This window comes from Jaculus jaculus, chromosome 6 (genome assembly GCF_020740685.1).
Source record: "Jaculus jaculus isolate mJacJac1 chromosome 6, mJacJac1.mat.Y.cur, whole genome shotgun sequence".
Lineage (NCBI taxonomy): Eukaryota > Metazoa > Chordata > Mammalia > Rodentia > Dipodidae > Jaculus > Jaculus jaculus.
Genome location: NC_059107.1, coordinates 80,054,191 through 80,068,887, shown reverse-complemented (window position 1 = coordinate 80,068,887; position 14,697 = coordinate 80,054,191). Strand labels below are relative to the sequence as shown.

The 14,697-nt window shown below is 39.5% G+C and overlaps 1 pseudogene; it reads left to right on the top strand.

The window, feature by feature from the left end:
- The first annotated feature begins 9,637 nt into the window (after nucleotides 1–9,637).
- LOC101607561 lies at nucleotides 9,638–14,203 on the top strand (annotated as a pseudogene).
- Nucleotides 14,204–14,697: the final 494 nt, after the last annotated feature.

Genomic DNA, 14,697 nt, shown 5'->3' with positions numbered 1-14,697 from the left:
TAAATAAATATAAATATAAATATAAATATACATATATAATGTGTACCAATTACTATACATGAACATCCTGAAGGAAAAGAAAGGCTTATTTATCCTAATCCCACTGGTAATGAGATGTTTAACCCATTAAAAAAAATAGCAGCTATTATTAATCTCTTTTTTGGAGGAAGAGAGTAATTATAATTGACCACATTTATTGAACATTTACTTTCCCTTTGGCTATGCATCACCTCACATGAGTGAAAATCATGAATACCTTTGATAGTCAGCATCCAATTTCAGGGATTTTTAATTATGGAACAAATGGTGTGTCTTCTGGAACTGAAATAATAGTACTACATGTCATGGGGGTTTCTACCAGATAAAATAGTGACAAATGTCCACAGTATCATATGTGGCAGATAACATGATCTAAACCCCATCTAATGGAAATCTATGCATGCTAGATATAGGAAAATCAAAGACTACATTTCTCAGATTTTCCTTTAGCTGTGTCCCACATTAGCCTGTCATCATCAAGAGCATGCACCCAGTCAACAAACTTAATGAGGACATGAACAAACGGCTGAATGAAATGGAAAAGAATCAAAAAGAACTCAGTAGACAGCTGAGTGAAATGGATGAGAATTAGCAACAACAAAGAGAACTCTAAATAGGCAATGGAATGAACTCAGAAAGGACATCATCAAATGCAGGAACGAGTTCCAAGAGACAATAAGAAAGCCAAACCAAGAAATGGAAAATGGGATTCAATACATAGAGGAAGATGCTAAAGAAAAACCTAATAGAAAACAAACATGAAATAACTAATTTAAAAGCTTGCTATTGAACAATGAATGGATCATAGAAGAAACAAAAAAGGAAATCAAAAAATACCTAGAACTGATTGAGAAAACCAAATATGAAAACTTACAGGACCCAGTAAAGACAATAAAAGCTTCCTAAGAGGGAAGCTTTTAGCTCTAAATGCATATATTATAAAAATAAGTAGCAAGTAAATAATTTAATAATCCATCTGGTAACTGGGAAAACAAGAAAACAATCCAAACCCAAAAATATCAGAAGGAAAGAAATTATCAAGATCCAAGCAAAATTCTGTGAATTAGAAATGAATAAAACAAGTTAAAAACTTGATGAAACAAAGCAAGTTCTTAAAAAATACAAGATTGACAAACTCCTAGGCAAACTGATTTAAAAAAGGAGACTAACAACAAAATATGAAAAAATATGTTACAACAGATACTCATGACATTTCAAAAACCTATAATTCACAAACTTGGAAAGTCTGGAAGAAGTGGGTGAATTTCTTGACTAACATGGTCTAACAAAGCTAAGCCCAGAATAGTAACTGAGCACTAGGAAGGCAGATGTAGGAGGATCACCATGAGTTCGAGGCCACCCTAACACTCCATAGTGAATTCCAGGTCAGCCTGGCCTAGAGTGCGACCCTACCTCGAAAAACAAAAAACAAAATCTGGGTGCCTATGTTTATTTATCCCCATTAATCCATGCTGTTCTCACTCGTGGTTTAAGAATCTGCTTTTTACAGATGACAATCAATACCAGGGAGACCCTAGACCCACAAATATAACAGGAAAAAAAAAAAAAAATCCAAGTGCCTAACATGAGACTAGTCATCTCTATCACATTTTCCACAGCTCAGGAAACATTACAGAGGAAGTAGTAGATTAAATATGAGTGCTGCTCTCACTATTAGCCTGGGAACCTCCTACAGGGAGATTGTTGTTGCCACCAAGGAGACACAAAACTCATCCACGCAGAAAACCACAGGCTGCTGAGAACTCAACACTAAAGGAGACTTATAACACACCCTCCAAGGCTCAGGGTACATTGTGAAAGAAGGGGAGGAAAGGATGTAAGAGCCACAGTATGGGAAGGAGAATCAAGAGATCATGTCTCCTCCCCACAACACTGACTGGTACCTTTATGACCACAAAACGATAACTGATAACTCCACTGAAGAGGGCCTTCAGTGGAATGGGGACAGGGGAGACAGAATATAAGAGTATAACCTGATAAAATACACCTAATTTGCAATATATATAATATATATATATATATATGTATGTATGTATATATATATATATATATATATATATATATATATATATATATATATATAATAAAGTTCTCAATAAAAAAGATGATCACCCTTGGATTTCCTTAATCTATGCAGTTGATTTGGGTTTGAAAGCAGTGTTTTTCTGTTGACTGGAATCTTGCTGTTTGAACGGAATCTCCTTACACACTGTAACGATTCATTAGAATCATTTATCCTCTCTCCTCTGGCAGATGTAGGAGGATCGCCATAAGGAGCTCTCCCAGCTATTCTGCTCTGTCTCTCTCCACTGATTTTTCCCTTTGGGTGCACAGTGCTGTTTTTTATCTTGTCTGCCCATGATTGTCTACCTTGGTGGTCAAGACAAGCTGATGATGTTGGCTCTGAGCTCTATGCAGTAAGGCTGGAACCTGCAACAAATTGTCAGGGTTCTGTTGATGGCCTCTGTGCTCCCTGGCCTCCCGTCTGTAGGTATTAGCCTTCTCCCTCATGCACTGTGTAGCTGCCTCTGTTCTGGTGGGCTTGAAAGATTCAGGACACCCTCCAGGTAAAGCAGGCATTCAGAAGTGCTGTTCTACCTGAAGCAGCCACAGTTCTGCTTTCTAGCAACTTGGTCAGACAGACATGCTCTCAGTCTGGTGTTTTGCTCAGTACATGGGGAAAGGAGAGCATCAGAGAGAGATTTTCATGCTTCCTCACACTCTGAACCAATCGACTTTCTGACACATAAGGCTCAATATTTACTCCAGAGTTTGGAGGGTTTTGTTGTTGTTTTTGCCAGTAGTGTTTTGGAAGTTGGACTTTTGTGGAGGCTGCACATGTGTGGCTGAAATGTACCGTGGCCATGAGTTCAAAAAGAAACCTCCAGTAGTGGGGAGGGGTTGAACAAATCTGAAAGGGATTGGTCATGGGATTACTTCAAGAATGAAAATGGTGCTTCCAACACAGGTAGGCTAAGATCAACCTGGAAAAGTGCAGAAAGAAATCATCTTGGTCACAGGGCATTAAGAGGTGTATGGAGTAACAGTGGTAAAGAGCAGCTAAGCTGTAGAGTGTGTCCCTTCCATCAACACCAACAACCTTCAACAAAGGCTCCCCAAGACTGTACCCTTACCCAATTGGATCCCTTTGACTCAAAGACCTTAAGAAAGAAATGCCTGATACTCTTCTGCACTTGAGCCTGCCCTGAATATAAACTGGAGGATGGAGAAAAATGACCGCCATGGAGAAATATTAATTTTAAAACAATTTCACAAATAGATTTTCTGTAAAAAAAAAAAAATAATAATAAAGGTAATTGTTCTGAAGCGCCTTATGTATAGGCTTCCTTTATTCTAAGAGTCAACTCAGATTTATGCAGGAAGCCCTGTATGGATTCCGTATGCTTAGCTGCCCTTACATCAAGGCCAGCTACTGAAGGAGACTTGCGAGAAAGCTAGCTTCTTTTGAGCAGCTTTAGTTAGAAACAGGAGCCTAAAGAGGAAACCAGAAGATGTTGCCCCTCCTTGGCAGGAATGGAACTCAGTGTCTGATCCAGCTTCAACCATAAAAGCTGCAGTGACCCCTGCTGCCTCCTCTAGCACGGTTACTTAGGTGGGCTAGCCTTTGAGTCAGCTCCTTGAATCTGTGAACCAATCAGGTCTTCCTCTTATAGTCTGACAAAAGAATCCATTTTTAATTGACTATAAAGGCTTGTCTGTGCTGATCTTCACTCTCTTTCTCCCCCCCCCCCCTTTCTCTCCTTTATCTCTTCCCTGTCATCTCTTCTGTTTGGACACATATAAGTATACCTCTCTCCAAGATGGAGAGAGGTTCCCCCCTTAGCCTGGACATTTCCCTGTTTTGATCTCCATCTGTGTGATGTTTTGGGGTAACCTCTCACTGTAATTACATGTGTGATTCTTCTTTGATTTCTGAGTCCACCACATGTGTACTTCTTTTAAACTCTGGATCTATCACGTGGGTATTTCCTCTAAATTCTGTGCCTTCCATAGGTGTGATTTCTCTAAACTCAGGGTAACCATGGATATAACTCTCCTCTGAATTTCCCGGTCTATGAGTTGGCACTCTCTGTCTGCTATTCTTCCTTAGGTCATCACCACTTAATTTCTTTCATGTGGAGCCTCAGGGCAGATGCTGTGCCTACCACACAAGTGTGTGTTTCTTCTAAATCTCTCTACATGAGCTTTTAGAAACTGTCTTCCTTGTGCTTATGACTCTGTTCCAGCCTTTTCTTAGATCCCAATTTCCCTTAAATGAATCTCATGATTTATTCTTTCTACATAAACTAAATAAGTCCTAATTTATCTCTTTTCAGTCTGTTTTTATCAATTCCTTGTTAGAAATCAGATAAGGACCTAAAATTGGTGTTCATAAGTTTGAGAGACCCACCTTCTGAGCTCCAAAATTTTGTGTCACTATTAGAGGCCTCTGAGAGGTACAGACACTTATAGAACAGAAACAGGCTTCCTGTCCTTCTTGCCCTCCCTATTCTGAGGCCTGAAAGCCTGTCAAGGCTACCAGTCCTTCCTCTAGAATATGTTCTTTCCTACCATTGTAAGAAAGACAAGTATTGATCAGGGAGACCTACAAGGGTGCATACTCCCTTTTCAAAATAGAAGTTGATCTTGGAAATTTTTTAGAAGAATTAACAAATACATCAAAGCCTTCAAAGGACTTTCCCAATTCTTTCAGTTAGCCTGGAAGGATACACTATTACTTCTAAATCATACCCTGTACCTAATGAAATAATTATTATTATGCAAGCTGCTAAAACTCTGAGGATCTCTAAGACCTTGGGAATATAATATCACCTACACTTTGCCTAGGGACCACAGTCTTCTGAAAAGATAGAAGAAAACTAATGAGATTCTCAAGAAATACCTAAGAAAATTGGCTCAAGAAACCCACCTCCCAGGGATGACTGCTACTAAGCTCTACTATGGATCAGAAATACCCCCAGGCACTCAGCTTAAACTCATACAAAATGTTATATGGGTGACCATTTCTCACTAATGAATTTCTTTTTGGTAAGAAACTTCTGCTCAGCTACAAGGTATTGTGGCTCTGGCCCAATTTCAATAAAAACTGTAATACCTACATGGGATTTGCAATTGAGGGACTGGCTCACCATCATTCCATTCTGGAGATCAAGTGTTGGTCAAATCTCTCCCCTCCCTCCCTTTCTAGAACCTACCTGGGAGTGACCTCACACTGTGACTTTACCCACCTCAACAGCTACTGACACGCTCCAAATCCTGGACTGACCACCCTCAGTTAAGCCTTAGAGGCCTGAAGAAAAGCACAAAGAAGATCCTAATAAGGCAGTCATAGACAGATACTCTGTGAGTCAAATGAGGAATTAAAATTCCTCTTCAAAAGGAAGGAAAGATAAGTCTGGTTTCTCTTCATTAAATATGCAGTATTTTCTGTCTCTAATATTTCCTAGCTTTTGTTTCTACTGACTACACTCAGTATGAAAATTCCTTCCTTGTATGAGCCCAAGAATATGCATGGGATAGTGATCTGTACAACTGCTGTGTCTATGAATTCCTACCCACTTCCAGAACCTCTGGACTCCCATGGTGGAGATCTTCTCCCTCTTCCTCAAAGACCATTAACCCAGCCAGAGCTAACTTCCCCCACACTTAATCAGGTTACAGGATGGGATGTTTCTCAATGGTCTATTATATGCAACAAGAGACAAAAGGGACATATAAAGAGATTTTCAACAGAAGAGACTGATAAAGCCCTATGGAAGTATGTTGGTCCCCTCCTCTCTAGTAGCCCTGGTCTCACAATTAAAAAAAAAAAAAAAATTGTAGATACAAAGATGGCTATTTTCAGACCTGGGATGTGGATGATTCTACCAAATTCCATTTAAGTCAGAAATCTCCTTTGTGCTGGGAACAATGAAGTCATACTCATTTAAAATCCAGAGATGTTTTATATGCAGGATGGGTCCCTCCTGACTTATGCCAAAACTATCATACTTCTTCCATCAGAATGGCTTGCTGCTGAGTGAATCCTGAGGTCAAGAATGTTTTGGGGAGCTCCTAATGGCACTCAATGGCAGTGTAGCACTAACCTCTGGCCCCAGGTACACCCAGGATGGATTCAGAAATGTACTCTAGGATTTCCATGGCTGAAGAGACAACAAATGAAAACTTTAGATCACCCTACCAGTTTATCTATGTTACAAAACCACTGGGCACAGTATTTTCTGTTATTATGATCATCTAGCCTCTGTATTTATCTCATTTACAAGTCTTTAAGACATCATTTGGCATATTGAAACTTGCACTAGATATACAAAAAAAAAAAAAACCTTTAAATGATACAACCCACAGAATTTCCTTTCTTAAGTATGAAGTTCAAATAATGAGAAATGCAATTATATAATACCATATGGTTTTGATATTCTCACAGCAACTCAGGATCCTTATAGCATTATCAAAATTGAATGCTGTGTATAGATACATTCCTGGTAACCCTGCTAATGTCTTACCTGCTTTACAAGGTCTACAAGGTCAACTTGATCTGTTTTGTAATCCATAGGTTGCTTCTAGGAAGGATCAACTAAAAGAGGAAGTCTTTCCCCCAGGGTGAGCCCTTCCCCCAGACTGGGCGGCCCCTGCTCAGAGGGGGACTTGATATAAGGAAGCTCTGGGTAAAAGAGTTCCTTTTCCTGTCTTCCTCCCTTCCACTTGGCTGCTGGAGCTGTTCGCTACCTTCCAGCGTGGATTGAAGACCAGGGCGGACTAAAGACCAGCATCAACTTAAGACCTGCGTGGATGAAACCTAGCGCCTCCTCAGATCACCAGGCTTTCCAGCACCATCTGCAGTGCCGGGTCGGCTTCTGGACATGAGGGCTGAGCAGCTACCAGGTTCGGTGATTCTACGGCCTGCAACTGCTATTGGACTACTATAAGCTGATCCAATAAATCCCCTTTTTAAAATAATTCATTCTAGCAGTTCTGTTCCTCTAGAGAACCCTGACTAATACAACAAGAAACAAAACAGACCATGTCAGGTACCATCATGCCATTTGGTGAATAGTTTTGGAAATAGATTTATGGATCTTCATGGTGGAAATAATTATGCTCTTCTAATTCTAATAGTAAGTGTGATAAAATTGGGGCCTTGTGTACATAACTGCTGTTTTAATTCTACCTTCTCTCATTGATGGTCACTCCATACTCACATGGCTTTGGGAAAATCTAACTCCATCTATCTGGGTCCCCTTGATTGCCCTCCAAGGCTTGAGTGTCTATAAGATTACAAACCTTAAAGACCCTTTTGTGCCCCAAGTTTCTCAGTACACATTCACATTCCTCTGTGACTGCTTCTGTTTTTATTCTTTCTCCCTAACCTCTTTATCTATGAAACAGAGACATTATTCCCACATTAGACAGATAAAACTATCAATACAGGCTTGAGAGATAGCTTAACAGTTAAGGCACTTGCCTGCAAAGCCTAAGAAGTTATGTTCAAATCTCCAGGTCTCAAGTAAGTCAGACACACAGTGACGTAAGCACACAATATTGCACATGTGCACAAGGGGGCACATGCGTATGGAGTTCATTTGCATCAGCTGAAGGTTCTGGTGCACCCATTATCTCCCCCTCTTCTATCTCTATCTCAAAAGAAAAAAATAAAAAAAACTATTGAGGTTCCCCCTTAAATGGGCCCAGTAGATGAGTGCCCCAACTGTCATATCCAATGACACCATGAATCTTGAAGAAGCCAGATTGGTCGTTGCCCTTATTTCCTAGCAGAAATTAGGGTTACCTGTTTAGATGGGGGATTGGTAAAGAATTAGAGATAGAAATTGACTAAGCAGCTGACAAGGCTCACAAAGTGAACAGATTTTTCCTTGGCTAGAAGCATGAAATGTCCTTGAGCCTGTAAGGTATTTCTAGTTTTATCTTTATCTCACTTATGATAAAACCTGACAGGAGGGTGTGAATAAGATTACTAGACACCTGAACATATGGGCATTAGATCTGGATTTTCTTTATCTCTTTTATCCTCTAAAGGCACCCTCACTCTCTTGAAACTAGTCACCTGGCTGTGAATATGATTGCAAGACTCCAGATCATATGGCTTGTTTTCCCTTGTCTTTGTCTCTAAAGGAATTCCCCTTCCCATAAAAGCCTCAATCAGAGTGACCAGGTAGCTTCTTTTTCCCATCTCTGGGGACCCCTCCTGTCCTAGAGAAGTTTCGCCATCTTCTCTTCTCCTAAGCTCTATAATAAAGCTTTCTAAACTTAACCCTCTTTGGACTGTGGATTTTATTCATCAAATTCATAAGACAAGTAGGAAGATCATTGTGAATTCAAGGTCAGCCTGGGATTACAGAATGAGTTCCAAGTCAGCCTGGGCTAGAGTGAGAACTTGCCCCCAAAATGCAAGAACAATTTAGCAGTTTTCTGTGGTTCTCTTAAGTCACAGGGCTGTATCATAATGCACTTCTGTCCATTTTTTCACTTAATCCTTGTATTTAACTGTAACTCAACTATTATATCTTATTTCAACATGACTACTTTAAACAGTCATGATCCCAGCTGGAGAGATTGCTTAATGGGTAGGGTACAAAGCCAAAGGACCCAGGTTCAATTCCCCAGGACCCACGTGAGCCAGATGCACAAGGTGGTGCATGTGTCTGGTGTTCGTTTGCAGCAGCTAAAAGCCCTGGAGTGCCCACTCTCTCTCTCTCTCAAATAAAATAAAATAAAACAGTATTAAAAACAACCTGAGAGAAGAAATACTTAAAAAAAAAGTCATGATCCTCAAATACAGAACAAATTCTGGTACAACAAAGAGGTAGGTCTCTTTCCTTCATACAACCCATGCTTGTTTGTATTCGTTTACTGTGTTACTTAACTTGGATGCCATCCCAAATAGGCTTCCAGCTTTTTATGAGAAAAGGCTGACTTTGTTCACCAAGTATTCTTTGCATTAAACACAATATCTGATGAGTAAGACCTCAATATGGATTTGTTGGATTAAAGAATGATTATGTTTTAGGGGTAAAATCATGAGTTTTCTCTTGGAAGCTTGGCAGAAGATGCTGGCAGGAAGCTGAAAAGAGTGTCTAGCAGCTAGTTTTACAAGAGGATAAGTTCACAATGCCAAAATGAATAAAAATATGACACTTATCAGCTGAGTATTTGAATTTGGGCTTTGCTTTTCTTTTGTTCACAACAGGTACCAATAGTAATTTTTTTTTTTTTACATTAAAGCAGTGACAATATTAGGCTTAATTGAATAGTTTTAAAAAGAAATGCTGATAAGTTGTCAGGAATTTCATACTTCTGAAATTTAAAGGAAAAGTTTAAACACTAGAATCCTATCACTGAACTGTTTAGAAATATGATCAGAAGGAAAGAATGATGGCTCATAAAAATTACACAAATGATAATTAAATATTATAAGCTAACCAGTAAGAAAGAAAAGAGGCAACATTATCCTTCCTATTAGGAGTGATGAATGACTGGTGGGAGCAACTTTAACTGTACGTTATTTGTCATGGTTGGTGCAAAGGTCTTGCACATCATGCCGAGGAACAAGTTTTGTCCCGTGCCTAATGGAAAGCCCCCAACAAGTTTTCTTCAGGGAAATAATGTAGTTATTTGATGTCTAGAAATATTACTCTGAATATAGTGTCAAGTACAGGGAAAGATTTTCTGTTCCCATAATACAGTCAATTCCCACTATTAGGAGATTAGTTCCAGAACACATGGCAGATTTTTATATAGCCTACCTACATATGTCTTCCATATCACTTATAGTACCTAATAAAATGGAAATTCTGTATAAGCAATTGTGACAGTATGGTTTAGCAAATAATGGCAAGAAAAAAAATGCTTGTAAATATTTAAAAAATATTTTTGATCCACAGTGAGTTGAATCCTTAGGTATCATAACTGTGTAGATGAAGACCCTATAGTAGTAGCCTACAGATTATATATGAATAAAAGTAGAGGAAATTGTAAAAGGAAAACGAGAATTATTTTTCATGAAGTTAATTATGTAAGAGGCACAAAAGAAATACTGTTCTCAAGAAGTAGGTTACTTTAGAGACTTAACTCTGCCATAAAAATTTGAGTTCCCCTTCTTTGAATCTTGATTCAATAAGTAGCTGTATTAAACAATATACTTTAAATAAACAACAATGAAACTACAACTTTCCAGATGATCCAGATGAGCATCCAGTATAGGCATCCATGGGCTTAGAACATAGATGTGCTGTCAAGGAAGACTTCTCCTGTGACAGCTCTTCTATATTGTTTTCCTGACTTCATAGACTGGCAGTGGAAAATAAGAGACCCTGTTGGTTACTCACTCCATTCATTAACATTTTTAACAAGAAAAAGACCTGGGTAGTAACAACTATAATCACCAAAAATAAAATGGAGAGGAATTAAGTGGTCATTTGCTCATTTTCCAAGTTTGGATAAAAGCCAGATTTTAGTAAAGGCATGAGTTAGAGCTCTCCATAAACTCCAACTTTGTAATCATTTTAGCTTACAAAACTGAAAACGTTAACCTGTGTAAAGGAATCAGTAATATTTGGTATATTCACCTTAACTGAGGATGCTTCATTCTCCCAGTGTCACTGTCCTGGAGACCACTGGATGATGAGTTGTTGGTAGCTGAAGCTATTTCTTCTAGGGACATTGGGGGAAAGGATGTATGATAGTACCATGATCCTTGGAACACCCTGACCTTGCAATCTGTAGATTACCAGGAAGCTACCTTTTTTTTTTTTTTTTTTTTGAGGCTACTTTTAACTGAATAATCTGTAGATCACGCTGTTCTGGAAAAGTTGATTTAAAAAAACTCAAGAACAATGTCTTAGTTTTTCCACCAGGGGGCAGTGATGTCCTATGTATGATGGTGGCTAAAACTAGAAAATTCATGGCTCTGTTTTTGGACTTGGAGGATGTATGAGTGTGAAGCTTCAATTAATTCTGACAACTTATGGACATTGGAGTAGTTTTGGAGCAAAGAGGATGGTTTATTAGCATACGTAGAACCAAAGTGACTGAAACAACTATAGTAATTTGGAAAAAAAAGAAAGTCATGAAACCACAGAAGCAAAATTTCCAGAACAGGTAAGGGGAAGAATTATTTCTACAAAATCTCAAATTTTTAATGAGAACATCCTCTGTGTTCTTGTGACTAATATTACCTCAGCTCATTGAGAAATATTTGGCTACAGGAAGAATAAAACTATCTCTACTGGGTGAGTATAATGGGCATAGCCCTTAGTAAAAGTAGAGGGTATTATGCTAGGAAAAGTAATGGGCTAAGCACAACGAAGTTCCTCCAATCCTGGTAGTGTCCTTTAAGTGGCCCAAGGACAATAGTTGACTATAGTCATGCTTGTTCTGCCACTCACTCTCTACGAGCTTGACTATATCACATGAACCCTTTTATCATCACAGTTCTTTATAAAATTAAACATTTGGTTAGGGAAACTTCTAGACACATCATAACTCAAAAATTCTAAGTTTCCTGTAAACACAAACCTATTACCACATAGATACCATTGACATAACTCAGAATAGTCTGAAAGAAGGGGTTTTCAGCATAGTCAGATTTATCTGCTTTATCCAACAGCATCAACATTGTTTAGATAAGTCAGGACAAACCAAGTAAGCTGGGCCCTACTCTTTGGAGCTAGTAGTTAAAGAGAAGAAAGCAAACTGTACAAAAGTACAGATGCTAATTGATTACACAGAAAAAATCAGACAAAGGGAAAAGGGGTACCAAGGTGACCTCTCACTAAGACATGAGAACAGAACTCTAGGGAAGAAAGGTTGCTGGTCGACTATTTAGAGAAGGTTATTCAACAGCAAGGACAAAGGCTTACAGATAATTCAGGAACAATGGGCAGAGCAAGGATTTGCTTACTACTGTGCCATGTGTGGTTCTGGCTGTGGGACTAGAGTTTCCTTGAATTCCAAAATTTGTGTCTTCAACATGTTAAAGCTGTTCTTCAGCATACCCTTTTGCTGAGCACCCACTTGTCCTGGACACTCATGCTAAGCATTTTGTGGGCAACTTGTTGAAATTAATTTTCAAAATTATCTCATAAGATTGTTCCATAAAGAAGAACACAAAACATGGTACTAAGAAATGTAGAAACATGAAGCCTAATTATATATATTTTAGTTCTTACTGAATTAGATGGAAGAACTCACTACTTCTTTTCATAAATATAGTAAGAATGTTACCTGAGTGACCCCAATGATATTATTTAGCCAAGTCAGGTAAACATTGAATTTCTCTATGCCTGTTTTTGTATGAGAGAAACAAGAAGTCCACATGTGGAATTATAGAGTTGACTATTACAGTTGATTCAGAGTTGGGTTAACTGTAAGGTAATAAGTATTCCAGAGGAAGTCAGAAAAAGTGTAACTAAACTGAGATAGGATGAAGAGAAATTGAGGACATTGTGTCAAGGGGGACAATGGACAAATAACTTTTTTTTTTTTTTTTTTTTTTAGAAAAGAGTTCATTTGGTCTAGTCTAGCCTCAACTTTCATATGTAGCCAAAGATGATTCTTAATTTCTGGCCTTCATTCATGCCCTGCCAGGATGAAGAGACATATGAAATGGCAGTCAAACAGACAGCAGATACAGATGAATGGGTGAATGGGCATGAAGATGACTATTCTAGTAGGCCATGTCAAAAGTTAGGATAAAACTGAGCTGACAGCAAACACAACAGCATTCTGGCTGGGTATCTCAGCTTAATCTAGTGAATCCTCAGCAAGTCTATCAACCTTCGCAGCCTGGTCCTTGGACTACTTACCCTACATCTAATCCTCTGCCACGTACCTCAACTCAGCCAAATCAGCAGGGACACCAGACCTCTTAAGTCTACATGCCCATCAGCTTACCTACTACCCCACAACCGCCAACAGTTCATTCAGCTGGTAGCTCACAGCCGTTAACCCACAGCCAATATCATATTCAGAATATTTCAATAGGACCTCGAAAAAAAACATATTGAAATTAAACTTGAATCCCCACAAAGAAACAGTTCTTTTGGACCACGGTCCTTCAGCACTTCCTCTTTGATCAATAACCAGACCTTAAATTGAAATCAGCCCACTGTTTTCATAGATGCCAGTCCTCCAACTGCTGATGAGATGATCTCACACGGTCAACCTAAGGTCTATATTTCAGCTAATGCTGCCACAGGGGATGAACAAGGCATGCGGAATCAGCCTACACTCTTCATAGCCACAAACTCTGGGGCATCAGCTGCCTCCAGGAATATGTCTGGGCAAGTGAGAATGGGTCCTGCCTTTATCCATCATCACCCTCCCCAAAGCCGAGCAATGGGCAATAACTGTGCAACTTCTCCTCGAGTAGTAGTCACTCAGCCCAACACCAAATATACTTTCAAAATTACAGTTTTTCCCAATAAACTGTCTGCAGTTTCCCCAGGGGTGGTGTCCCCTACCTTTGAACTTACCAATCTTCGCAATCATCCTGATCACTATGTGGAAACAGAAAATATGCATCACCTCGCGGACCCCGCATTAGCACATGTGGATAGAGTAAGTGAAGCACGGACACTGAGTATGGGATCTGACGATGCTGCCTACGCACAAGCTCTGCTGGTGCACCAGAAGGCCAGAATGGAACGGCTTCAAAGAGAACTTGAGGTTCAGAAGAAAAAGCTGGACAGACTAAAATCTGAGGTCAATGAGATGGAGAATAATCTAACTCGAAGGCGCCTTTTCGAAAAGATCAAATTCCATATCCCAAATACCTTCACTCAAAGAAATGCAGCAGTTGAGAAGTTGTAATAGACAACTCCAGATTTACATTGACTGCTTAACCAAAGAAATTGATCTTTTTTTAAGCCTGAGGACCACATTTTAACCCCAGCGCTATTCATAACTTTTATAACAACATTGGATTTGTAGGTCCTGTGCCACCAAAACCCAAAGATCAGACGTCCACCATCAAAACACCAAAGACTCAAGGCACAGATGATGGCGAGGGGCTCAGTGGAACTGCACTGCCTGTACTTTTCTCAATCACCCAGCCTTGACCCGCTGTGAACAGTGCGAGATGCCCCGGCATTTCTGAGCCAGAAGGCCCCACGTCTCCTCTAAAATCTAAAGGTCCTCAGGAAAAGTTTCACAGCAACATAGGATTTTGTCAGTTGAAGGTGTGACAAGATGGTGTTATGATAATGATACCTCAGTCTAATGTCATGGGCAGTTGAAATTCATCCTGTCAAAGGTCATCTGAAGGACTTGGTTCCTGCTGCCTAACCGTGTACAGTGTTACCAGTGTCCATGACTGAGCGTGCTCACTATGTCAGTGCCTAGATGTTCCTGTATTTTCCCCCTCAGGTCACTACTGAATTTTGACAGGAGGAAAGAATAGAGTGATAGATTTTTGTTTTAAAGCTTTCAGTGAAACACTACACACACGAAGAGAAGGAACGAGGTGTAACGATTTAAAACTCTTGGCTGTCGCATAGTGCCGATGGATGGGGAAGAACTTGATGACCTGTGGTACTCTTGGCCTTGTCTCTGTTCCCTGAAGACGTCTGTGAAGCCAGCATCTAGGACCTAATGATG